This window comes from Gavia stellata, chromosome 5 (assembly GCF_030936135.1).
Source record: "Gavia stellata isolate bGavSte3 chromosome 5, bGavSte3.hap2, whole genome shotgun sequence".
Classification (NCBI taxonomy): domain Eukaryota; kingdom Metazoa; phylum Chordata; class Aves; order Gaviiformes; family Gaviidae; genus Gavia; species Gavia stellata.
The window spans coordinates 24,673,139-24,699,414 of NC_082598.1; the positions used below are offsets into that span (position 1 = coordinate 24,673,139).

The following is a 26,276-nucleotide window of genomic DNA, read 5'->3' on the forward strand; positions in this document are numbered from 1 at the left end:
CATGAAACACTGAATTAATGTATTCATTAGCACTTCATATCCATAAAGCTGTTGTTATCTCATATGTCTAGAAAAAGGGAAATAAGTATGCTACAACAAACTGTAAAATTAATAGTCCCAGGATCAATGCATTACACAGCCTCTCATACTGTGAAACACTAAGAGCAGTCTTTGTCAGTCCAATATTCTCTGACCTGGTTCTTTCAGATATTCAGTGCGCGGAGGGTGTAATGTTTAATATCAAATTTACCTCTTTCAAGACAGCTGATGTTCCATGGGGTGTCTAATTTAGCGGAGTGATACAAAATATGCTGAAATCACAATTACAAGTGTAAATTACACTTAACGAAATACATAGCGATTGCAACACACAGTTCTGTCACAGTACCGACGTGATTCCCATTACCGGTCTCTATTACACGCTCGCTGTCACGACACTGGGCGTCGCCAGGAAGGAATACCAGCCAGCTCAAGCTCCTTGCACTCTTCAAAATACTTTTTCTCGTTGTTGGATTTTTTTATGCATGATCTTAAGTGGAGCCACGTATTCACTCCCCCTCCTCCCCCGTGCCGGTCTGGCTAACTCAGGGAGACATTCACACTCCTTTAATGAATTCAGGGAGAAACATTTGCACCACCTGTTGATCCACTCAACTCCTGATAGCCGTTTAGCAAAAACAAAGGCCGCCCTCCGGTCCCTTTTGTGTCGAGATACGGTCAGCCTCTTTGCAACAGCTGTGGTCAGTCACAGCCTGCATTACTCCCTGAGCTTCGTGGGCTCATCTCCCTTGCCCATCTCCTCTGAGCGTTTTACCGTTGTAGGGGTTTATTGGTCAGTCAAAGTCTTGGATCCTTTTCTTGACTGAAGAAAGTATAGCAGGGTCTATAGAGGAATTAAAATATTTATTCTGGGTTTACTGTGCTTATATTGCTTCCAAATTAACAGAAACAATTGCTTCCTGTTAATGGAGAGAGACTTCTGAGTCAAACATGCGTACAGAACTTCCTCAGACTTCAGTTTGACATGCTTTTTAAGGAATACCAGTGGGAATAATCTATCATGACAAATTTATGGAGTAATGTTTTCTATAGAGCTATAGAAACAGCGAAATTATCATTGGAACCGAAAACAATACACAGTAAAGAAAGATATACTCTGTGCAGATTAATTAGATCTAAATTTGTTAGCCTGAGAAGGTAGTAGTGGGTTTTTCTGAATAGGTAAATACTGGCCTTTATTTGTCAAAAACTGCAAAGCCAAAAAGAATCTAATCATTATTCCCTTGAGATCCTGCCGATTTTTTTAGATACCTGTTTTCTGTATAGAATGGCAGCAGATGTCATTATCTTCCATAAGCATTCATGGCATCTCTCCGCTATCGAATGTTGCATGTGTATGTATTTTCTTTCAGTTCATGAGGACTGTTCCTCCTCTGTGCTGAAACAACAAAGTCGGTACCGAGCCCGCGATCGGGATGGGTTTCCGAGATTAATAACTCAATAACAACTAGTTTGTTATTAAGCAGGCATTCTTTAATACAGCGCTGGGCAGCACTGGGGATTCGTCCACCAGGAGTGCTCCAACGGGTTAGCAAAGCACCTCAGTTCATATACAGAAAAATCATACATATTCATCAGATTTCTACAAAGGCTGGTCTTATCTGGTCTTATGTGGATGAGTTCCTGGAATTCATTTGCATAGTCCAAGCATGCGCAGTAAAATTAGGGTTAGGGTCTTTTCACCCTCCGGTGGTCATTCATAGTCTTCCTCACACTGTCTGCTAGTTGAACTTCGGGCTTCCTTTGTCCATACATAGTCATGGGATTGGCTTATCCATCCTTTGGCCTCGGAATGTTAACGAGCTACCTCAAGGCCCATTTGATCTTATCAGGGAGGGAGTTACACATCTTGAAACATCCTATTATCAATTCTGCTCAAGGAGTAACTAAAACTATGCAAGTAAAGCTTTTATGTATCACAGTAGTGTCTCAGCCAGGGACCGTCAGTGATTTAACCCTTCATTCAGTGCAATGTTTCTCTTTCTCTTGTATTACCTAACAGGGTTGGAATCACAACTACATTCTTTCCGTAAGTATCCATTGAATTCTTAATCTACAGTATTCAGAATTTTTTTGAAGGTCAGAGAGTCTATAGGAATATTGACTTTATGAATATATTAATGAGGGTATAATGACAAACTTTCATTTAAAAATAATCTCTCTCCTTACTATGCATTACAGTAGAATATCTGGTTTGAAAGAATATGCCTCCAATTGTGCCCACATGGACAAACGGCAAAGAAAAATGCAGACTATGCCTAAAATGCAAAAGGTGAGAAAATTGCATATGGATATAGCTTATGACAATAGAACTGGAAAATACAGCATGGGGTTTAACCATCCCATCCCACTGGAATTTCCATTGCTAAAAAATTCTGGTATCTTCTAGGCAAGTAAAGATATCTCCTTGTAATGCACTGAAACAGCAAGGCTTTTGTTGTTGGTTTGTTGGGTTTCTTTTGAGGGCATGAAATTAATCATTTATTTTTATTCTTGTTAAGCACAGAGCTCTGCTAGTTTGGGGAGAAAAACAGATGCAAGCTTGTTTTCTGTTTTTTAGAAAGAATAACTCCCCTGCTGTCATTTCCAAGTTAAAGACTAATTAGACTTACAAAGATATTTCCAGGAAGATGAATATAAAAAGTAGGGACCTGATCCTGAGAAACACTGAAAACTTGCAATGCCAGTGAAACCAATGCCAATAATAGGGGATTTGCTTATTTATTTTTTCCCCTCTGGGCCCAACTTCATCTTCCCTATAATGGGGCCTGCGCTGAGACAAAAAATAAAAGTTCACATATAATCTCTTAAATATTGGCAATTTCAAGGCAGATTACATACTTTGCCTTGCAAGCATATGGAATTTTTTTTTCTTCCCGAAACAGAAGGAATTGTTCCATACCCTGCAAACAGTTCTTTTATGCTCTGTGAATTAGGATTGAGATATTGCACAAAATAGGAAATATCAGACTTTGTTATTTTTCTCGCAGAAAGAATTTTCAACCTTTTGTTTTCTTCTGTTCCTAATAGAAAGCTAGTGTTTGAGGTGGTGTTGATACTGCTGTAGTCTTAAAGACTTTCCAGAAAATTGAAAATCAAGCTTTGAATACACCAAGGCGTATCAGAGGAGTATTGCATAGGTTAATTATCATATAAAGTTGGAAGGGACCATGAGATAATCTAATCTAATCTGATTTCCAGCATACCAAAATGTATGTATTTCCTATACTTAGATATTGTGTCTTTGCTGAAGTGAACCTTCCCCGAAACACATCTTTCAGAAAGGTCTCTCCCTCAAATCCTGGTGTGGGCTTTTGCTAGTTTGCCTCAATGCTTAACATCTTCTTAACACCTTGGCATTATTTCCAGTCTTGTCTAGCTTCTAGCCAGTGATTTTTTTGTTATGTTTCTCTACCTACCTAAGGATGGTTTCAGAATTAGAATTTTCTCTACCAGTATTTTTCATCTTCAACAGAATAATCAAGATACTATTCAACTTCTTTGCAAAAGTAGCCTAAGCTCCTTTAAATATCTTACTAAAATGTTACTTCTTCAACATGAATTTTTCAGCTTTTCTGTACTTTCTCCTATATTTCAACATCCTATCAGAACTGTACGTTTTATTCACATAATTGTAAATTCATAGTATTCATACAAAATAGGGCTGGGAAGATACTAGGCAAAGTCATCCAGTTCATCCACTACTCCAGGGCAGGATCAGCTGTACATATTCTTGATCCCAGTTTATCTAACTTGTTCTTAAAGACTTCTGCCACTGGAGAGTCTGTAACATCTCTAGGCAATCTATCCCAACGCTTAACTATCTTTACCACTAGAAAGTAAATTTTCTAACTAAAATGGGGCACAATGCTCCACATAAGACCTTCCTAATGCTGAACAGGGCATAAGGATTACTTAACAGTCTTGTTATCCCTTACAGTAACATATTTGATTTTTACAACAGCACAGCCCTTCACTCATTTTCAGCTTAAAATTCACAGTAGGTTCTGAAGATCTTTTCTGTAAAATTAATATCCAGCCAGTAGTTTCTCTTCTTGTATTTGTTCAGATGGCTATCCTAATATTGTTCTCTCCAGTCTTGTGTGAAGAGGTAAAATTACTCCATTCATATTCACTACTGCCTCTTTTGTATATTTTAAGCCTCATCAGCTCATTTAGGTTACAACATGGCACTAAAACTAAGTTAGCTTCTTTGCCTTATGACTCCCCAACTCTCCCCAGTGGTTCAGCGTTTCAGGAATGTATGTAATCTTGCAATAAGGCATTTATTATTTCTAAGGTTGCAAGACAGTATTCTGTAGTGGGAAGCTGTCAAAGCTAGTCAATAGTAATGTGTCTTAAATTCTGCCCCTCTGTAGCATTTAGGTGCATTATTAGGAATTATCATGTATGTGCCTTGCTCAGACTTACGATATACTCAGATTTCTCACATTTGTGGGCCTTACTGGGAGCTTAAAATCTTTGCCTGATGATAGGTCACTACAGTCTTTCTTTAAAAAATCAGAAAGAGAGAGATTGCACTTAGCAAGACATTTACATACATACTGTAGATTTTTTATACCGGCAGAGCAATGTAATTGGGAATGAGTTATGACTTAGCATTTTGGGAACATAAAAAAAAATTGAGGTCTGATGCTACAAATAAGTTGATGTGGAGAATCTACTCTGACTTCATAAGGTAATTTGCGATGTCAGGCGTCAAGTTAAGTGCTGGAAAGAATCATGTCTGCTTTCTGTATAATACATATATATAATATAGAACCTGGTTGTAAAAGTACCTCACGTAGATGCAAAATACAAATGGACTCGTGATCGAGGGGTGGACTTGACTATTGATGCCATTGCACAGGTTATCCATGAATGTCAAACAAGTGCCATAATCAAACAAGCTAAGCGGCTAAAGCCTTTTTGGTATACAGGATGATGTCTGAAATATCAATACAGAGAAGATTAGCATGGCCCCTGCGCAAGGATGACATGCAAATTCATGAAGCGTTCCTTTGAAGGGTGAATGAGTCTTACTGATCACTCCTTGACTTTCCAGTTGACGGATCAACTGATGGGTGGGAACCAGGCGGTCTCGATTGGTGCGATATTGTCGCCGGTGCACTGTCATGGCAGCAATTGGCACCTGCTGTTATTTTAACTTGCAGCAACCCCACCACAGAAGGATCCTCTGAGACACCAGGCAAGCTAGACAGCTGTTTAATTTCCTCCGTACTCAAGGCAGCTATACCAAAAGCCCACCAGTACCCTTTTGGGTCTTTGAAGTATCCTCTCCTGAGATAGTCTATGCCAGGGATACACGGAGCCTCTGGGCCAGTCACAATAGGGTGCTTTTGCCACTCATTCCCGGTTAGGCTTACTTCAGCCTCCAACAGAGACAGTTCTTGGGATCCCTCTGTCACTCCAGAAATACAGATGGATTCTGCCCCTTTTTAACCTGATGGAATTAGAGTACACTGTGCACTGGTGTCCACTAGAGCTTTATACTCCCGTGGGGCTGATGTGCCAGGCCATCGAATCCACACAGTCCAGTAAACCTGATTGTCCCTTTCCTCCGCCTGGCCGAAGGCAGGGCCCCTCTATTCCTGGTCTGAGTCTTCATTACTTGGTTTTTGTAAGTGCAAAATGGAAGTCCCTTCATCCGGATCAAAAGTACAGTCAGCTCTTTTACTCTGCCCAACAGACACTGGAGCAGTAATTTTCCTGGGTGGATGCTTTTTGGCTGTTGTTTTCCCTTGCGGTTCCTGCACCCGAGCTTCTAGTCTCCAGGTGCGTTGACCATCCCACTTCCTCATGTCCTCCCCCTGGTCACGCAGGAAGAACCACAGGGTTGCATGTGCTGTGTGCCACCGGTACCTTTTCACTTGAACAGGAAAAGGCTGACTCTTAATAGCTGAGGCTTTGGTTGGAGTGCATGAGAAAAACCTACCCTTCTCAGCTTGCTCAAACATGTTTTGGGTCAGTCTGTGTCTGTCCACAGCCGAGACACAAGCACACATGGAGGGAGCAAGGTTATCTTCGTATTCTCGGAGTTGCCTGGCCAGTTCATTTATAGTTGGTGCCTCAGTGTCTGTCCAGCTCATTATCGCCACGGTGTGGGTGTATGATGTCACTGCATTTCATACAAACTCGCCACATGGACGATGTGCACCGGATTTCATCCGGGTCTGTGGATGCCTGGTCATTATAGATCACCTCCAACATGGCTAATTCCCTCAGATACTGGATGCCTCCCTCAATGTTGGTCCATTTCCTTCAAGAATTTGCAAGTTCTTCCTTGAAGGGATACCTGTCCTTCACACTTGACAGGAGTCATTGCCAAAGACTGAGGACTCCTGCCTTTTTTCCAATCCCTTTGTCAATGGCCCTATTCTTAGCAAGGGATCCCAGCTGCTGGGCTTCCTTACCCTCTAATTCCTGACTACTGGCCCCAATATCCCAGCATCGAAGCAACCAGCTGAGAATTAGCTCACCTGGTTGATGGCTAAAATCTTTTCGTGTATCTCACAGCTCACTTAGGGATAGGGAGCGGGTGGTTTCTGTCTCATTGATTATCTCAGTCTCTTCCTCCTCCTGTTCTTGTGGCTGCTCTGCCGCAGAACAGGCTGCCTCTTCTGATTCTTTCTCCTGCTCCCTCTTAGGAGAAACTTCTTCGTCCCTTACTAAACGAGCTGACTTCCGCTTCCACTGTTTCTTTTTAGTTATAGGGGTGACTGATACAGTGCCTGGTTTAGCCACAGTGTCTGTTGGTTTGTTTTCCCTCTCTTCTCCCTGAAGGTGCTGCATGATATCAAGCAGTGTTTGGTAGATACTGGCCAGGGCCCAGCACAGTGCACTAAGTTGTGCCTCTTTGGAGTAGCTACAACATTTTTTTTTTCAAACATTCTACCATTTCATCAGGTCCTGTAGTTGTTCAGGAGTGAAGTTCCAGACCATTGGAGGTGAGAAGTTCTCTAGATACCTGCCCATATTCCCCCACATGCCATGCCACCCTTGACCATACTCTTGCAGAGCCTGGGTCATATTCCTAAATTGCTTGTTAACCTTAGACAAAACTGAAGCAATATTTCTAAGAAATACCAATAGAAGTATTTTAACTACCCAAGGATGTTCAAGATACTGAGAATTCATTGTCACGAGGGAGACAACATCACAGAAGAAGGTAGCAAGGGTGCCATTCTGTATTTCCTCCACAAAAAACCTCTCAGAGGAAGAAGTATAATTGTTAAATGTCTCCATGAGATGGTACCCGAAGTACAGTAATGGCTTCAGTACAGAGACCAAATACCAGATTAAGCTCAAGGTCAGTGTTTTAAAAACGAATCTCCCAGGCAAAACATCACTAATAACTACAGAGCACAGCAAACTGAAAAAGCCAACACCAATCTTTAACAGGTACAGCAAAAAAAAGAGCATGGTGCAGGTCAAATAAACTAATGTTGAGAACAGATGAATCAATATTGTGACCTGTAAATTTTAACAGATAGAAATCCCTTCTAATAAGTTCTGTTGAATCTGTTATTATCTCAAACCCTTCGAGCCCCACGTTGGGCGCCAAAAATGACTGTTGTGGTTTAAGCCCAGCCGGCAACTAAGCACCACACAGCCGCTTGCTCACTCCCCCCTGCCCCAGTGGGATGGGGGAGAGAATCGGAAAAGTAGAAGTGAGAAAGCTCGTGGGTTGAGATAAGGACAGTTTAACAAGTGAAATGAAATAAGATAAAATAAAAATAATAATAATAAAAATTGTAATGAAAAGGAAAATAACAACAACAAACAAGAAAGGCAAGTGATACAAATGAAAACAATTGCTCACCACCCTCCTACCAATGCCCAGCCCAAGCAGCGGTCCCCTCGGCCAGCTTTCCCCCTAGTTTATATACTGAGCATGACATCATAAGGTATGGAATATCCCTTTGGTCAGCTGGGGTCAGCTGTCCCGGCTGTGTCCCCTCCCAACTTCTTGTGCACCCCCAGACTACTCACTGGTGGGGCGGTGTGAGAAGCAGAAAAGGCCTTGACGCTGTGTAAGCACTGCTCAGCAGTAACTAAAACATCCCTGTGTATCAACACTGTTTTCAGCACAAATCCAAAACATGGCCCCATACCAGCTACTATGAAGAAAATTAACTCTATCCCAGCCAAAACCAGCACAGGTTCCTTGAAGAGTATCAGATAAGTGTGTCATGCCCCACACCCTCCTGCAATTTAACATAAAACTATTTAAAATTATATAAATTAATCTGCAAGTATGTTGAAAAATCTGTTGATAAACTAGTTGAAATGCCATTTATCACATACTTCACATATTTACTGCACATTTTATTTACTAGACAGAAGTTAGAAATAATGTTCCTGAGATGCATCAGATGTCCTAAGACACGATGGACATGGTGCATCTAAAATATTTAGCAACCTGTCAAAAGGAGATGGCTATTTTAACAAATAGTGATAAAATGGCAAAAACGCACATAGTAGGAGATAGTGTTGATCCATGGTCATGAGCAGACTCAGATCCTGCTAAATTGTAGGAATAATAAAGTACTGATCAGTAACAAAAAATAGTATTTTGGAAAGGCTAACTTTGAGAAACCAAAAAATTGATGCGGCCAACAACACCTGAATTAAAGACAGAATGCAGAGGAGGCACAGATTAATTTTATTCAAAAGTACAAATACTATCTGGGACTTTCATTCATGATAAGAGGGGGGAAAATGGTCAGGTTTCCTTGGATCTGCAAGCCCCTTCCATAAACAGGATATTTAAAGTGCAAAATGAAATTGGTTAATAGGTATATTCTGTGTGTTAAAGATTAGACAGTGTAGAAAAATTAGAGCACCGAAGAGATTTAATTTAGACTTTACACAGAAAATGAAAATGAATTGCAGAAAGGTTTTTTTACCCATAAAGACAAATGTGCTGTTACAGACTTGTTGATGTTACGAATTGAAGGCAAATATTTTTCTTCATTTCATCTTAAAGACTGATAAGAAGTTAATGACACAGTACCTAATGAAAATGATAGAAGAAAAGAAAATTGTAACATTAAATTCCAGGGTGCAAGTAAGACCTTTATTGCTTGCTATGAAAAAAATTAGGGACCCTTAAGCATTTGATACTAAAGTAATTAGTGCATGGAACTCTGAACTGAATGGAAACTACCATTAATAAATATAAGCTTTTGTAAATGCAGTTTTCTACATTCACCTAAATGCTTGTTTACAGCCTTATAATTATTACAATGGAAACACTTTACATTTCCAAATGATGATGTTGATGATGAATAAAATAAAATAATAACACAAAAGTAGTGTGCGTTTTTTTGGTAGTGGGCACTACTTTTCAGTGGGAACCATTATATGTATACATTATCTTATCCATCATCAGCTAAAGGCAATATTGCTCACTATTAGAAAATGTGATGACAAAGTTGCAATATGTCCTTGCTTCGGAAGACCTCATTGGAAGCGCCTACTGTGGATTCTAAAAATTCACACAGACTAGACATGTCCACAGAGAAGGGAGTGACTGAGGTTTTCTGAACTCAAAGTATGCCTGAGTGTCAGGTATTTCCTGAGCCTTGAACAACTCAAAGCTAGAAGAGAACCTTGGGAGTGCTTTGTACAACCTTCCTCCTTTCTGAACATCCACTTTTGGTCATATCAGGGACAGGATACTGGACTAGCTGGACCTGTGACCTTGACACCAGCACTACCTTCTGGTGCTCTTATATATGTCATATGTACAGTAACACCTTGTCAAGAGGGTGTGCTGGTTTTGGCTGGGGTAGAGTTAATTTTCTTCATAGCAGCTAGTATGGAGCTATGTTTTGTGTTTGTGCTGGAAACAGTGTTGATAATACAGAAATGTTTTCGTTATTGCTGAGCAGTGCTTACACAGAGTCAAGGTCTTTTCTGCTTCTCACACCACCCCCCAGTGAGTAGTCTGGGGGTGCACAAGAAGTTGGGAGGGGACACAGCCGGGACAGCTGACCCCAACTGACCAAAGGGATATTCCATACCATATGACGTCATGCTCAGCACATAAAGCTGGGGGAAGAAGAAGGAAGGGGGGGACATTCGGAGTTACAGCATTTGTCTTCCCAAGAAACCGTTACACGTAATGAAGCCCTGCTTTCCTGGAGATGGCTGAACACCTGCCTGCTGACGGGAAGTGGTGAATTAATTCCTTGTTTTGCTTTGCTTGCCTGCGCAGCTTTTGCTTTACCTGGTAAACTGTCGTCATCTCAACCCACGAGTTTTCTCACTTTTACTCTTCTGACTCTCTCCCCCATCCCATTGCGGGGGGAAGTGAGCAAGTGGCTGTGTGGTGCTTAGTTGCAGGCTGGGGTTAAACCATGGCAGAAGGCCAAATTTTTGTTGGTTTGTGTTGCCAGTTTCATCAAGGAGACAAATTTTAGTATGCCTACCTAGCCATCTTTCTTAGTGTCATCTATATTCTAGCTATATTAGACCTGAATAGTCAGGGACTCCTTCCTTCTAGAAAATTCTGTACGGTTCTTTGGTTTTCTTCCCCCCCTGCTTCTAAAGCTAAAGTTTCTTCAAAAACCAGCTTGAACAGAATCACTGTTGAAACTATCTTTTCCCTTGAGAAACTGGCAGAGATTAAACAATTTTGTTCGGGTAGAATCTGTGTCAAAAAGTTTTGTTTTACTATAAGGGGAAACTTTGTTGAACATATAGGTTTTGGCCAGTTTTTGAGTTTGAAAGAACATTTCTGGAAGTGTAGAATTCTTTTCTTTACTCTTAAAAAGAGCCAAAAAAGGGATCTTTTCATTATTTTGGTTGTAACTTCAGATACCTTTACTATGAAAAAGCCCTCTCAAATACACATACATATACATTTTACTGATAATTCTGCATTTTTTATAAAAATATCTTTGAATGCTTTTGTTATACTTTTAAGTGCTACTGACATGAGTGTTACTCGATGTCCCATGTTTTCAATAGTGAACCCTAAGGTTGGTTCTTCAGTATGTATTGTCAGATCAATATTAACCATTTCATGTTTCTATCCCATGCTAAATGACAGTTTATATCCCAGTGGCAGCTGTGGCAAACGCATTTATACCTGTGAACAAATATTTCAAGGGAATGAATATGCGTTATTACTCTGCGTTCTAGTTCACCGTGCTGTAACTTGTGCATGTAGCCATATAACCCTAGCTCCAATATTGACATAGACATCAAAATTTATACATCATGAGTTACTCACTGGACTCAAAAAGACTACTCATAGTGAAAAAGTTGATGACTCCAATCCCTCAACTGGTTTTCCACCTGATTATAAAGCCTACAATGATAATTCCCGCATGACAAAATAGAACTCATGAAAAATGAGAATTCATCCCTCCCCTCCAAAATTAAAAAACTTTCAGACAAATTTTGAAAAAGCAAAAGAAAAACTGGTTGGCTAGCAACAAATTATATCATCTATTAAAAAGTCCATAATATGAACACTTTTGATTTGGGGGGAAGCAGATATCTGTCTTAGACCTAAAGGAATAATTTTGCAGTCCCTGATTAGTCTAGTAGGATAGTAGGCATTACCATTGATTAGAGAAAATAGTGTGTCTGAGGTAAGGGCAAAATGAAGTAAAAAACAAATCCTACTGGAAAAAGACTATTTTTTGGTTTGTTTTGGCAAAAGAATGGTTGAAAGAAAAAAAAATCTAATTTGGTATAGGCAGATTTTTAGGCCACCACATTCAGATTTTAAAATGTAATAGTATTTTTTCAGTAAATTTCATAGTCTACTTAGGCTCTTAAGACTGAATATCGAAGTATGATTACCAGAAGGAGTGAAGAACTACCTAGTAATTTCTGTCAGGAGTGGAACAGGAAAGCCTGGAATTTCATCAGTCAGAGAAGTAGTAAGGGAGTACAAATGTATGTTAGCTAGAGACAAGTATTTCATCATTCCTCTTACCACTTAAAAACTAAAGAAAACAACTTTTGTATAAATTTCAAAAGTGACATAAGTTTAAGAGGAAATGCTTCCAGTCAGTGAGTATCGACATATGTCCCTGGTTTTCTAACCCTTTGCTGCTGCTAACCACCCACTTACGGTGAACTCCGGAGTTGATATTCTAGACTATGATGTGATAGTGCAAGTGTTAGAAATGTAGAGACAGTAGTGGTTTGATTTAATGCAACAATGAAAGTGAGGCATCCAACAATGCATTTTTCCCCTGCTCAGTAAGAGTTCAATCAGAAGACAGTTAAAGGCTAATTTAAAAAATACATATATGTAGGGAATACTTCTGGTGAAGTCAATAAGAACAGTCATATTACATTATGTTACATAATAGTGCCTTTCGAATTCATGTACAGATATTACATTGGATGTTACATTATTGGATATTACATTAATTGGCTTTTGAATTCATGTACAGATTTGAAATTACTGAGAAAAGTATATTACAGTCTACATGTTACATCTTCATTTCTTATGTAAATATTTATTATTATTAACAAAACCAATTGTAACAGAGGACAAGTGGTCTAATTTACATCTAGATCCAGTCTTCGAGAAAAATGAAATTTTAAATCAACAATATTTATGATAGAGCAATGTAATAATACTGTATCCAATTGGTGTCTCACTAATGGTCTCATTAAATTAGTTGCATTCAGAATGTCCAATTTACAGCATTTATAATTTTTCATCTCACATCTTGTTCAGCAGATATTTGTGAACTTTCTTCTAGTTAAAAGTTATGTTTGTAAACACTAAAAATAAAATAAAAACCCCTCTTGTGCTTATTTTAGTCCTATTCTACTTAAAAATTATTTTCTTGTAGAACCATTACATTGGATAGTTTCTTTTCCCTTTTCATATATGATCATCACTGATACTAACAAGTGCACAAGCAATGCAACCCCATGTACAGTGATCACCATTGCAATCTTTACCACTACCATTTGTTAATTAACATTATTTTGTGGTTGGTCCAACATACAGAAGGAATTTATTTATAGATCTTAAAATAAACAGCTTGAAGAGGCTTTTCATTCTGATATGTATGGATTTGAAAACCAATGGAAATTTTTCTTAGTGAATGACAGTCCTTGTCAGAAGCCCACTGAATGAACTGGCTGCTAAAAAAGCAGCCTTTCTTACTCTAATATTGCAAAGAAATCAAAGAACTAAGGAGTTGTAAAATTCTGGGATGGTGACCTTTTCAGTAGTATAAGACCTTATAGTGATTCAAAGTCAGACATGAAGGTTACAGCAGTCCTCAGATTTCTCTAACTTGATCACAGGCTAGAGGAAACATCTGTTCTTGTGACTGAACTACACACAGTAGAAAATCTCCAGATCCTGGGATTGTGTCTAGCCAAAGTTACATCCATAATCCTCTGAATTCTCTGTCTATAGACTTTACACTCCCAGGAAAGGATCTTCTGCAGGGATCGGCAGAGTCAGTGTTCATTTGATGTGTACCGATTCTCTGGGACCATGGGCTGATACAAGAATAAAGTTTGGGACTCATGATCTGTATGCACTGTGATAACTCTACCGTAAGCATGTATAATAAGCTCCATTAGTTTCAAATGCTAAAGTTGGTTTTCAGAGCACATTTTAATTAGCAGACTGTCATCTGGCCATTTGTCAGATAGCTTAGGCTACAGAAGCCAAAGCTGTTCTCATCCAGCAGATGCACAGTAACTGCTCCCATTGCCTGTACTTGCTGGCCCTTTCTCACCCTGCAAGTTTTCCACAGTGATCACAACAGTGCAGATCCCAGTCCCCTGTCTCTATGCCCAGTAACACAGTAACTTTCTGATAATTGTTTTGCACTGTTGTCCTGAGCACCTCTGTCAGTAATGTTCCAGATTACAAGAATGATCCAGCATGAGAGGAACTAGCAGGTTCAAAACACAGAGAGGGAGATACTTTTTCATGCAGTTGTTAAATCTCAGAACTCATTGCATCAGGATGCACGCCTCAAAGCCTGTATGACAGTTTGATAAAGTATAATGCAGGTGGCCTTTCATGACTGAAAACTCTGTATGTGCTGCTGCTGGACAACAGTGCAATTCCACTAGCAGATCACATCCCTCCAGAAGTGGTTCCCCTGAAGGGCAGAGGAAGAAGAATCAGCTTTAATACTGCCTGCAATGTTGTAAGCACATTTGCAGGTGGTCTTCCAAAGAGGATGGCAGCAGTATGAAGAACTCAGTTCTTCAGGTTATGGAGTACCTTGATCTATCACTGAAGAGTCTGACAAAGGCAACTGAGAAACCAGTGAGTCCTGCAGTTAGCAGTTTGTATGATCAAGTTGGAAGATCATTTATCAGTACTACTTTTTCAGATTTTTTTCAAACCCAGGAAGATAATTACTGCATTAGTTGCGCTCAGGTCACAGCTTTACATTTGATAGTGTTTTGTGGAGCAGGGAAGAGGGAAGACAGATTGGGGTCTTTTTAAATTCAATTACAGTTTCTGATGTAGTCACATAATTCCAAGATGCAAACTATAGAGCTAGATAGACAGATGGTAAATTCAGCATTGTCATGTCAAACTTCCCTTTCATCCAAGTTGCAACTTTTCAATTATATGCTAGGCTTCCTTTTTGAACAAGTCTGAACTGTTCTGACCAAACTTCGTTTTGTTAGAAAATTTTCAGTTCATGGAACCTGGAATAAATAAGTTTTTATATTTTTCCAAAGCCTAAACAGGGTTTTATTTGGCTAATACAATGCCAGGTACATCTGCACAAGTACTCCTGAGACAGGCTGGGAAGTGACCTTGTGGACAGAATGTGGGAGGGATCAGTATTTTATGCTTGGGGTACTCTGGAGCATACTATTCCTGAAAAACTTAGAGATTGTTTTAAGCTTACATGAGACTTCCAATGTTATGGATTTTTTTGTAGCCCCAGGGATAGACTAAAGGTTTTGAGAATTTAAATTGCAGACTTAGGGACTATCTTTCTGTGGATCTAGAGCTGATCTGGATAGTTTCAGAAAGATACCTCATTAACTGATTTCAAGTGCAGCCAGTTAGCAGTTTATATTATTTAATTTTGTGTTTTATATTGACTTTACAGAAATTTAAATCCATGTTTCAGAAAAGATTCCAACTGTGTTGTGGAATGTATTAGTAAAAATGTAGCCAGGGGGTTCAGGAAAGTCATCCTTCCCATTTCTGGCACTTGTGAGATTGCATCTGTAGTACTGTGTCCAGTTTTGAGCTTCCCAGTATGAGAAAGATATTAACATGCTGGAGCAAGACCACCAACATGGTCAGGGTCTAGAGTATGTAACATATGAAAAGAAGTTGAGGAAACTTGGTCTGTTCAGTCTAGAGAAGGGAAAGCTCAAAGGAGACCTTGGTCCATATGCTACCTTGATCAAAGTATAGGGAGAAGACAAAGCCAGACTTTTCTTTTCTCAGAGGTGCATGATGATTTGATGAGACACAATAGACAGAAGTAGGAACAGGCAAACTTACAATTAGATATAAGGATGACATATTTTATAATTCCATACAATAGAATTCTATAACATATGTCAGTAGAACTATATGGAGCAAGCAGGTTTTAGTTTCCATATGCATAATCTTCTAGATACATTTCAACGGAAATAAATACACAAAAACACCTCTACTTCATTTTCTATCAAAGTCATGCTTGGTGTTAGTATAAAGAAAGGATATATTATTCTCATTAGTGTTCTTGCGAAGAGCACTTCATGAAGGAGCTTCTTTTATGTTCTGTTCAATACTGTTCCTTACCTTCAATTCAATCAAGTAGCTCATCAAACAAGACAGATCAGTGGAGGTTTTTATTTATTCCTGGCCTAGCAAGGTGGCAAGTGTGGGAATCTAACTTACTCGTTTCATTGTTCCAGGGAGTTACAGAATGGATGAGTCATTACAATGAGGAAACCAGAGCAGGAAGAGTTAAAGGGGAGAAAAAGCTTTTTTTCTCATCACTGAAAACAGCTGTCATTATATGAGCTACATAATTAAAACTTCTTGGTGATTTTCTTCTTATTAAAGACAATAGACACAATGATTCTGGCTGCATGTGCAGAACTTTGTAGACGGTATGTAGACAGCTTTAAAAAAGCTTGGAGTCTATCACAGTATCCTCTGAGCTTGACAGTAATGCTAAGCGCATAGGTTGATGATGGCATTACAAAAACCAGCAACTGGTCCTCCGTTGCTTAACATGTTGTGGAATGATCATGCCTTTGCTGTCAAACATGTGACATACATTGTTGTAGCTGGATAGTTTAAAGGTGTGAGCTGAGACTTGAGATGTTGTGTTATGTAAATTTTGGGAGCTTTGGTGGTCCTGATTTTGATCTGTAGAATTTCTCGTATCGCCCAACTTTGCCCATACCAGTTTGTCTAATTCTCTATATAAGTATTTTTTTAAAAATGCATTAAAAATATACAAGTAATCATAAAAGCCTCAGGTAAACTCCAGGACAGACATTCTCAGAAAGGTGAGCTCCTCGATGGCCAGCTGAGAACATTATTTTCTATTGGTCATGCCACAACTTTATCAAGATGGGAGAACAATCCTACTAGAAGGTAAGATAATTAGGTAATTGGGTTGTTGGGACCTGGAGGATATGAATTTGATCCCATGGGTCTGAGAAGAAAAATAAATCACAAATGTTTCAAGCCATTATTCAAGTGTTTTCATGGCAGAGCAATTTCTGAAATTTTCATAGACTGGAACCTGTTCTGTATTTTTATAGAAGGGCTGTACATATTAATGCTCAGAACACAAATTCTAAAAGTTGGCCTCCAAGTAGGTGAAGTTATTTCCCAACACAGGTGTCTAAATAACCAACAGCAATTTTTATTCATGCAGTGTTTCTTTTTGACTAAATTCCTGTTCACCTGCTACTTGTTCTGAAAACCTTTCTGAGACTTATATTGCTAGATACCTAAAAGAAGGATGTTTTATGACCTCTTTTAAAGGAGTACAAATCCTTTGGAACGTACGTGTTTTGTATTGTAATTCAATAATGAACAATTGAAAGCCCTGACATACAGCGATCTACCTTATTCATGTAGTTGCATAGGTTTTGTCAGGATTTACCCCACAGTCCTTTCTGAAGCAAAACCATAGTTGTTTGAAATATAGTTTTCCCCCAGGTTGGGCAGAAGATTTAACAATGTAAATGTAATTACATGATCAAAAGCATTATCACGCACTACGAGGATACAGTGGTCATCAGTTGACAGTCATCATTCAGCAATTTTTCATTTCTATGCTAGTGAATAACTTTATTCTCTTGAGCATTTTTGTACGGTAACTTAGTAAGTGCTGATTTTCTAATGGTTCACATTGTGCTACTCATCCAGCATTCAAGAGAGACCCTTAGTATTCAATCACATTCATTCCTGCTCCCTCACTATTTTTTTTATGTTAAGCTGATATAAACTTGATATCCTCCCTGTATGCTAATACATCTCCTTCTCCTTGAAATCTTTTAACTTGTGTAATGCCTTTCCCCCACTGTTTGAAGATAATTCATTACTTTCTGACTTTAAAAATCTAAGAACTGAAACAAGCTTATAGACTTTACCTTTGAGGTCTGATTAATTTCCCCTTTTATCCTTCCTTTTTTTTTTTTTTTTCTTTAATGGCCTTTTCAGCAGTATGGTAATCTTTCCAGAAGGGTATTTTGGCCTTATAGTCCTTTCTATACTCACAATTCTTTTCGTAACTAGTGGACTAGTTGAGGGAGCTCAAGGGGCACGTGCAGGACAACCAAGGGATCAGGCCCAGCCAGCACGGGTTCATGAAGGGCAGGTCCTGCTTGACCAACCTGATCTCCTTCTATGACCAGGTGACCCGCACAGTGGATGAGGGGAAGGCTGTTGATGTTGTCTACCTGGACTTCAGCAAAGCCTTCGACACTGTCCCCCACAGTATTCTCCTGGAGGAGCTGGCGACTCGTGGCTTAGGCAGGTGCACTCTTCACTGAGTTAAAAACTGGCAGGATGGCCGAGCCCAGAGAGTCGCGGTGAATGGAGTCAAATCCAGTTGGCGGCCGGTCACAAGCGGAGTCCCCCAGGGCTCAGTTTTGAGACCGGTCTTGTTTAATATATTTATCGATGATCTGGATGAGGGGATCGAGTGCACCCTCAGCAAGTTTGCAGATGACACCAAGTTGGGCGGGAGTGTTGATCTGCTCGAGGGTAGGAAGGCTCTGCAGAGGGATCTGGACAGGCTGGATGGATGGGCCGAGGCCAATGGTACGAGGTTCAACAAGGCCAAGTGCCGGGTCCTGCACTTGGGTCACAACAACCCCATGCAAAGCTACAGGATTGGGGACGAGTGGCTGGAAAGCTGCCCCACAGAAAAGGACCTGGGGGTGTTGGTTGACAGCCGGCTGAATATGAGCCAGCAGTGTGCCCAGGTGGCCAGGAAGGCCAATGGCATCCTGGCCTGTATCAGAAACAGTGTGACCAGCAGGAGTAGGGAGGTGATCGTGCCCCTGTACTCGGCACTGGTGAGGCCGCCCCTCGAATGCTGTGTTCAGTTTTGGGCCCCTCACTCCAAGAAGGACATTGATGTGCTGGAGTGTGTCCAGAGAAGGGTGACGAAGCTGGTGAGGGGTCTGGAGCACAAGTCTTATGAGGAGCGGCTGAGGGAGCTGGGGTTGTTTAGCCTGGAGAAGAGGAGGCTGAGGGGAGACCTTATCTCTCTCTACAACTACCTGAAAGGGGGTTGCAGAGAGGTGGGTGTTGGTCTCTTCTCCCAAGTGTCTAGTGACAGGACAAGAGGAAATGGCCTTCAGTTGTGCCAGGGGAGATACAGACTCAATATTAGGAAGTATTTATTTACTGAGAGTGTGGTAACACACTGCAACAGGCTGCCCGGGGAGGTGGTGGAGTCACCCTCCCTGGAGGTATTCAAGGAAGGTGTGGACGTGGCATTGTGGGACGTGGCTTGATGGGCATGGTGCTGTGTGGTGTGCTTTTTTGTTTGTAGGTTTGGTTTTTTTTGTTTTTTGTTTTTTTTTTTTTTAATGGTTGGACTTGATGATCTTACAGGTCTTTTCCAACCTTAGTGATTCTGTGATTCTGTGAAAAGATTTTTTTGTATTATTAAAAAGTAGAATCAAAGTATTAATCTCAAAATCCTTACCATCTAAGTTTAGCTTCATCAAAACACATACGTTTAAGCTATTCAAGAAGTCTTTTGGAGTGCCTATGTTTTTATATTTACCAACTGCATAATTTATTGTGTTTAGAACTTAATTACATCGTCCCTCTGCCGGTTTTCCTTAGCAGGGAAAGTATGAACAGTGATAATCCAGTACAGCCCAAACATTTAGGGACATGACATCACACCTTACTTTGGAGGGTGGGATTAGGGGTAGTAATCCCTAATTTACTATGCATCTTGTATATATTCCTGTCTTTACAGTTCTACCCACTATTCCTCCCACATTTAGAACAGAAATAGGACATAAAATGGATTGTGTAACAAGTACAACAGAGGTCTGCTTGAAACATGTTTTCCGTAACACAGGAGTAAAAGAAAAGCCTCTATGACCTTCTGGAAATAGGAGGTTGTAATTTTTTGGAACTGTTGTCTGTAACCATGCTGTTTATAAAATTCAGACAGAATGAGTGTCTACTAACAGTTGTTACCGTTCAGTTTGTTTCTCACAAGTCTCACTAAAATTATTACATAATGTCTCAAGTTTATTTAATCATTAATTGAAAAGTAAAGGTAATGTTTTTATTTTTAAAATCAAAGCATGCCCTACAGTTCTTTGGAAGCAAGGCAGAAGATAAATATAATTTTGGGAGTATTTCTAAGAGTTACTCCCCAAAATGAACTTTATATCTCATCTGTTTACATATTTATTTTCCGAGTATCTTAATCTTATTAGTTACTACATGAAAATATTCTTTTCTGCATCAGACCACTTTTAAAAAATTACTTCAATACATACTGTCATATTACGTTAACCTTATATTTTGTCACTAACCATGATTTTTGACAAATAGTCTAACTAACCAAAAAATCACATCTTTTTCACAAATACGCAAGATGGTTACAAACTTTTTGGATAACAATTCTGTATAAACAGGCAATTTGCTAGTATCAACCTCACCTCCACTAGTATTTTACTAGTATCAACCCCACCCTGACACACATAGACTGGTATAACTTAATAGATAAACTGACTTTTAATTCCTTACCTAGATTCAGCTCACAAAGTTCACATGAGAGGTTTGTTTCAGAAAGGAAAACAATATCAGGGGAATATATGTGTTACTTTGCCTCATACTGATAAGATGAACTAACTTATGTTGTGATTCATTCAGACTTTATTATTCTGTTGTGTCTTGCACATTTCTCTCTATTTACTCTGAAGTTCACTGGAAAGCTTGCCCTGAAAATAGTCATTTTACTTGGCAAGTGTCACCATAGAAAGTAGCTCCCAAAGACATGATCAAGGCTTTATTGATAGGAAATCTCCTCTGAGTTTATTAGTCTGTTACACAAATGGGAAAGATAATAGGCTGTAGTGTCTCAGCTTTGCTGAAAGGAATCAGAATAATCTCTGACTTTTCATTGCTAGTGAATGACACCAAGTAGTTTCACATGGACTCCAAATTAGAAGTATAATTCAGCACATTAATTATATCTCAACATAAAAAATTAGCTTACAGCCAGATTGCCTAATATACCCAGAGTTCATACTATAATATACAGCCTTTTTTATACTGCTACTGCTTTTTTCTGTAGCATGAATCAATGTGCCATGAGTCAACAGTCATTGTGATATTCAAGGGAAGAAAATGTGTTTATGTCCATTCTGTTTTTGTCTCCAACCCATTTATTACACATCCGACCCTGAAGATGTTTTTAATTAGCTGATAAGAATGGCAAATAATAAACTTCATGAACATTTTATTACAGTGTGTGTGAGTATTAATTGTTGCCAATTCATCAACCCTAAAGCACTTTAGTTCTGGAAAGATTTATTTTATCTGTTCTATATTTATGAGTACAATCTCATCCTCAAAATATTAGTAAACAAAAATATCTTTTGAATATAAATTTTAGCACTGGTATTCTCCTATCTCAAGCTGACCTTAAATGCTATCCTAGGAAATATTTCGTTCATTAGTAATTGAGTTAAAATGATATCCGTGTGATTTAGCTTGCTCTTGGCCTTTTTAATGACTATACTGGTAATTCCTTGGACCTTTATCTATATTTCACCTGAGATTCCATTAGTTAACATTTTCCCCCTTATCTGGTTCATTTACCAGTGCTATAGACACTAGCTTGTGCCCAGTTTGTGATGAAAATCTAGATATCTGCACCGGCCTGAAAAATGAGTCTCAGTGACATTTACAGAAGGAATTAGAAGTAGGTGTAAACACACAGCAGGACTTAAACACTGCCTAGAACGGATTAATAAATATGTTAATCCAGGAGAAATAGATTGTTATAGTAAGGGACAATGCTGAAGGAAGTGTTTTCATTTAACTTCAATCTTCCAGTATACAAGGGAGTTTTGTATATAACGGAAACCTTTTGTAAAGTATAATCGACTTCGCCTTGTGTTACGTACCAAGCAGCAGATATTGGTATTATATCCCTCTTGATGGCACAGCAGAGGACAAGTTCAACAGAGACAATAAAGTTCTCCAACTCGTGTTCATGTTGTGCCAAGAGAAAGGAGGGACTGTTTGCAGTCTTCATACACACACAGGACATTACAAGGGAATTTTCCAGAAAAGAAGTCAGTCTCCTCATTTTTTAGAGTTCCTGATTCTATGGCATATGTTCTTATGCAGCATGTATAGAGTGCCAAGGTCAATTACTCTCTATAATAATGAGTTCTAGGAACTCTCCTTAGATCATAAAGAAAAACCACTCAATTATATGCTACTAGAAGTTGCAGATATTATGCAATTCATAATAACATTGCGAAGTTCAATAAAAAAGCTAAAAGAAAGATCTATTAAAATAAACAGCCTAAGCCAATCTCTCCTGGATGCACTGGCCCTTTAGTTTCACCCAGTTACCTCTCTGGTGAACCCAATAACTACTGTTACAAAACTTCTTTTTGGTTTATTTTTTGTTTTCCTAGGAAGCAACATTTCTCAGCCTATTGGCTGTCATAGGCTTCTGACAGGACATCTTCTGTCAAAGGGGAACACAATACTTTTCAGCAATAGATTAGAAAGCACATGAACTTGCAACCTGGCATGTAAAACAGCATTTAACCCCTTTCTACAAAGCCACAAGAAGAGCACTAGTCCTGGAAGTGCAATAAAATTGAAATAGCAAGGGCATAGAGAACAACATTCTAAGGCTGACTGAACAAAACTTGAAGAAAATTTTTTAAAAGATAAAAGAGGATGTCTGCTTTACAGTATCAAGGATGATATTCCAAAATACAGAAAAGTATAAGGCAAAAACAAAGTCCTTGCAAATGGTGATTTTAAAATATGGGACAACCTGAAAGGATAAGGGATATGATCTACAGCTCTAATGAGGTGAAACCTAGAACACACCAGTCACCCCAAATGCTCTACTTCCCAAACTAATCTACATGGACCAGACAGGAACCATGCTGTATTCAATTTTTTTGTGATCTGGATGGGAACTGGGATCTTGTAGAATGCCATATTTATCCCTATCTATAAGTCTAGATGCAGAAATATTTGCTCTGGACATAGAGCCAAGCCTTACAGAACAACAAGATAGCACTTGCAAAAAGCAGACTGTGCATATCCAGCTACGTATCTAAAGAGGCAAGGAAGTAGAAGATTGCTCTAGATCTGTGTAGGCATGAAATCTATACCTGGCAGTAACTAAACATGTCAGAAGTTCTAGACCATTACAGAACTGGGTGATGATCTGTTCCACACTGTCTAAAAGACTCTTTAATTGCAACAGTGGCCGTACTTGGCGGAGAAGTAGTTGGGATTGTCTTACCACTGAGATTGACATTTCCATGCTTCTAAATTTGTGATGAATGTTACCCTGACCCAAAATGTTCTGGTTTTGCTAATATTTTAATTTACTTTTTTTTCTAAAATCTTCAAATAAGTTGTTGCTTGTAGAATTGCTTATGGAAATTTTCAGAATTTTCAGCTGTTTTGGGCATTTTGGGCCTTGGGGCTTTACAGAAAAGAAAGAACATGGAAACCAACTCACAACATGATTTTTTTTTGCACTCCAGAGGATGTTGAATAACAGTCTCTAAACAAACAGACTGATTTTTTTTCTGCATGAACATTTAGGTGCACTTACACAAAACTCAGCTCTAAAGTATCGTTTTATTTTTCCTTGCAGTGTTTTCAGACCCTCCACACTGAGCATAGGCAGAACTCCAGAACAGATGCTTAGTCACCCCAGCCTAGATTATGCTGTGTTCCTCCCAGATGGTTTCGCAGCTCAGTTTTCATAATGGCAAAGACTTCTAACCAGATCTTTACAGTGTTCCTTCAAGCAACAGGGAAAGTTAGCAACACAAATATTTGCTGTCCTGTTATATGAAGAGCATCACAGTATTTTTCTATAAGGCAATAATCCTCTCACAATAAGGTAATTGTCTTCAAGTTTATTCACCAAGGAGCTTGGTTACTGCCTGGCAAAGCAATACTGTTTTATTGAATAAGCATGGTGTTTCCAAAATAACTTTCAGACATTCCCTGAAATAGCTTCATTAGGAATATAACCAATTCCTTTGTGATAGTCTTGCTGTTTATACTGCTTATACAGCTGCTATTAATCTTACATCTACCTTTGAAATACCTTTCTAATGTAATGCAATTTTAAAACATTTGCAGTCTCATGATCTTCCTTGGGTGAATGGTACTCGCAAACCCGTTCTATGCTTCAGTCCTCTTTGTCTTTGAAAGTCATGTGTTTTCCAATTGCATCAGTGCAAGAGGCTGGGAGCGGAAAGGTCTGATGACTCCTTGCCTCTCTTTACTTTAGCAGTACAAGTAGAAACTCTGGAAGCTATTCTCCCTGTTGTGCTGTGACAACTAAGCTACAAAGAGTAATAAAAGGTTATCATGGGTCCTTCCTTCTCTAATCTCACTCATATGCCAAGGGCAGGTCATGGTCTTTCCATTTACACCCTATACTCAGTTCTGGAGAACACCTGACCATAGTTTGTCACTTCTGAAAGTATTTTTTCATACTAAGCCCACTGAGGCAGTTCATAGGCTTCTCTATCACTACGTATCAGTCCTAGCACTGGCTTATGTTCCAGTTAGCAATTCCCTTGGTGAGCTATACTAAAAAATATTCTTCTAAGAGAACACTTTCTTCTGAGTAATTCTAAGTAATATACAAATTGTCTAGTAAATAATGTTACAAACACACAACAAGTATCTTTGCACATAGCTGTTTGGATTAAAAAGTATTTCAAAGTCATCAGCATCAGTGCCCAGTAAATGCTCTTTTATGTTTGAATTAAAAAATAGGTTAGAACAATGAATGGTTTTCTTAAGACAGCCATGATCATTCTAATTTGTGCACAGGCCATTTAATGACTCACATATCTTCCTTTGTGTTAACAGCGTGTAAGTTCAATTATACCAACATATTAACATGGTTTTCACTAAATTTTATAAACAGTTCTTATAATGAAAATCCATCACAGATCACAAAAGAGTGAACAGGAATGTCTCAAAGTGCACTACTTCATCTGCATAACTGTAGATAGGTTACATATTAGCAAGGTTATTGAAGGCTGGGGTAATGATTTTGCATACTAAACAGTAATGCCTTGTGTACACTGCTATCCCATTCTTGTTAGTTATATCATGAACTATCTAACTGTAATCTAAGGCAAGTGAAGTTTTTGTGGTTAAAAGACTTACTATTAAGAAAAGAAAAACAAATAGAATCTCTAGTTTGACTAATTCTTTCGCATAAAGTTCATCTTATTGAGTACAGAAGCTCACAAAGTGCCTTAGCCTCAATACTGTAAAAAGTACAAGTGAGATATGAATTCCTTCATGCAAAGAGACTTACAAGTCTGTTTGGTTAATAAGCAGTCACACTTTTGATTTTTTAGGGAGAAGTAGTATAATTTATTGGGCCAGCTGGTACAGTTGGAAAAAAGGAACAAACTCTCAGCAGAGATCTGAAATACACTCAAACAATTCCAACGAAAGTACATTGGAACAAACACTTTCAATTGCATTTGGTTAAGTAACCGGGCAATTTTAGAAAACAGGATAGTTATAGAAGGAGAATAGTAGCAAGAGAATAGGCGACAAAATCCTTGGCCTTGTGAGAAAGAGGCAGAAACAGGCAGTTAGTCACTCTGAGACCAAAGCATTGCATGTTTTTTTCCCCAAAAAACCTATTTCCTCATCATTCTATTAAAGATATTATCTCCCTCTGGAAACTTACTTATATCCCTAGACTACTATAGCTTCAACAACACTACACTTCTGATTGATGGCTTAGTGCAAAGAAGACGCATCTGTCATTTGCTCTTTGGCAGATATTAAAAAACAGTAAAGCTGTAGAAATATCCTTCTGAAGGTGGGCACCAGATAAAACCTAATAAAAATCAGAGCTCAGAACCTGATATATTCCCAAGCATTATGATCTCCTGCGAGAATAATCCTACTCTTCTTCAGCTTCAGGGAAAATAAAACATGCACAGATAGAAAACAGGGAGTTAGGATTATCTCAGAACAAAATATGTTAACTGGCAGTTTTGGCATACATTGTAAGAGTATACAAAATTAGGCCCCAAAAGAACTGAGTCAGTGAAGGAAGTCATTACCAAAATTGGTGCCGAAATAGAAAATAGATACATAAATCCAAAACTAAGATCCCAAATCCCTTTGCTTCTGTTGCTTAACCCTAGAAGTCCTTCTTTTCCAATCACTTTATGAGTCAGGGTTTTTATTAAGAAAACAGAGCTTGTTTGTTTTGAACTCACTTCTGCTAGAAGGAGCACTGAACCTGGATTTTCCATTTCTAGACGAGTGTTCCAGTCACTAGGCCATTGTGTAAAATAGAGTACGACTATCGTAGACTTTATATCTCTACCTCCAGGATAAGATTCCTACCTGTAGTTGTCTCTCAGACAATGTAATCTCCTACTAAAGCCTTGGAAGTGGACAGCATTTTAGACTCATTCCTGTACTTGATGATTCTTTACGCTTTGATCTAAACCAT

General features: G+C 38.9%; 1 pseudogene; it reads left to right on the plus strand.

Moving 5' to 3' along the window:
• Positions 1 to 4,987: 4,987 nt before the first annotated feature.
• On the plus strand, positions 4,988 to 5,083 carry LOC132317172 (U6 spliceosomal RNA; annotated as a pseudogene).
• Positions 5,084 to 26,276: the final 21,193 nt, after the last annotated feature.